General features: G+C 42.4%; 1 non-coding gene across 1 annotated transcript; it reads left to right on the top strand.

Moving 5' to 3' along the window:
* Positions 1–1,555: 1,555 nt before the first annotated feature.
* Positions 1,556–1,663, top strand: LOC121171699. Its single transcript, XR_005886160.1, has one exon. It is a non-coding gene; the product is annotated as a U6 spliceosomal RNA (small nuclear RNA).
* The last annotated feature ends 415 nt before the right edge of the window (positions 1,664–2,078 follow it).

Here is a 2,078-nt window from a genome sequence, read left to right as displayed (position 1 = left end):
TCCAGCTCCCTGCCTGTGGCCCGGGAAAGCAGTCGAGGACTGCCCAAAGCTTTGGGACCCTGCACCCGCGTGGGAGACCCGGAAGAGGCTCTTGGCTTCAGATCGGCATAGCATCGGCCGTTGCGCTCACTTGGGGAGTGAATCATTGGACGGAAGATCTTCCTCTCTGTCTCTCCTCTCTGTATATCTGCCTTTCCAATAAAAAAAATATTAAAAAAAAAAAGTAAATTTGAAATCCATGGAAAAGTTTGAAATCCATGAGTAAGTTTTAATACACATTCTGTATGAACTGTGTGTGTGTAAGTCAGTCAGTATGACCTAATTTGGAGAAGGATCCCTGTAGATGCAATCAAGGCTTTTAAGGTGAGATCATATAGGATTACCTTCGATGGTTTTATCATTTGACCCTAAATTAGACCAGCGAGGAGGAGACAGAGACCTCGGTTGAGAAAGTAATTGGAAGAGAGAGGTTGTGCTCGCTTCGGCAGCACATATACTAAAACTGGAAGAGAGGTAGATATTGGAATGCTAAACCTGCAAACCAAGTAACGCCGATGATGGTCAGCAGCTGCCAGATGCCATAGAGAGAGAGATGCAGAATGAGTTCTGTCTCAGACCATTTGGGAAAAAACCCTCTGGTGTTTGTATTTTTGTTCTTCAAAATTGTGAGAGAATAATTATCTATTGTTTTATGGTAATTTGGGATGGCAGTCCCAGGCATGAAACTAAGACGAGTGAGACCTGTGCTTTAGATTTGGTTTGAGTGTGTCACCCAAAATTTCATGCATTGCAAGCTTGGTCCGCACTGTAGCAGGGTGGTAGTGTTGACATGGTGGAACTTTGAAGGAATGGGCACCAGGGGAAGGTCATTAGAACACTGATGGGTTTCTCTGGGAAGATATTTGTGTAGTTGTCTTGGGAGCCTGGTTAGTTTCCATAGGAGTTCAGGCCTACTTTTAATCTCTCCTTGTCTACTGGGTGGTTGATCCTTTGTTCTGCAGTGCCTCCCCAGCGTGCTATGTTGTATTTAGGGGCCTCGCCAGAGATGGAATTGGTGAGGCTACTCGATCTTAGATTTCCATCCCCCCAAACTTGTGAGCTAAGTGATTTTTTTTTCCTTTTTTACACATTATCTAGTCTTAGGTATTTTGTTACAGCAGGAGGGAATGTACTAACACACTTAATACTGGATATAAGAAGAAAATAGATCATAGCTGTATGGCCCCAAAGTGGTCCTCAAAGACTAATGAGGAAAACTCTCCAAGTGGACAGAGCTTCCAATGATGCATCTGTTTACCTGCTTTGTACGAGAAGAGAAGTAATCCATAGTAAGACTTTGAATGAAATTATGGGCTGTAGTAAAATGCTTGGTTGGTTGTCCTTGTTCAAATGCTTGCTTGTAGTGTCTGGCTCTGATTAGAAGGTAAAAAAAAACCAACGAATTGGGGTATGGAGATACTGAGTGAAGTTATATGAATGGGTAAGAATAGTTTTTTTTCCCCCTTTGGTGTCGTAGCAAGTTATCATAATCCTACTGGTTTAAAATCATGCACATGTGCTTGCTTTGGCAGCACATACGCTATAATTGGAATGATACAGAGAAGACTAGCATGGTCCCTTGAGCCAGGATGACATGCCAATTTATGAAGCATTCTGTATTTTAAAAAGTCACATGTGCACTGTACTGTGATTCTGGATGGTGTGAAGTCTAAGGAGGGTTCTATAGTGCTACAGCCCATGTGTTTGAATTTACTGGCTCCTGGCTCCCTTCTTCCATCTCCAACGTCAGTGATCACTGGGCTAATCTTCCTCACAGTACATCCTTCTCATACTCATAGTTTTTCCCCTGTATCTTGCACTTTAGTCTTGGGTCTAAGAGTTGAGTAAGCAGAATACTCCTATTTCAAGGTCAGCAGACAGACAAACTTTTTCACCTGCAACTTGAATTCCTCTTTGCCCGGTAGCCTACGATGTTCAAACATTCCGAAGATTAAGATTTACATTTGGTAAGTCATTATTGCAACTAAACAATGACATAGAGTACAGAGATCTTTGTCTTGAGCGATACCCCTACTAAA

Source organism: Ochotona curzoniae, unplaced genomic scaffold (assembly GCF_017591425.1).
Source record: "Ochotona curzoniae isolate NIBS_2020 unplaced genomic scaffold, NIBS_Ocur_1.0 scaffold_2683, whole genome shotgun sequence".
Lineage (NCBI taxonomy): Eukaryota > Metazoa > Chordata > Mammalia > Lagomorpha > Ochotonidae > Ochotona > Ochotona curzoniae.
This window is presented reverse-complemented; position numbering and strand designations above follow the sequence as displayed.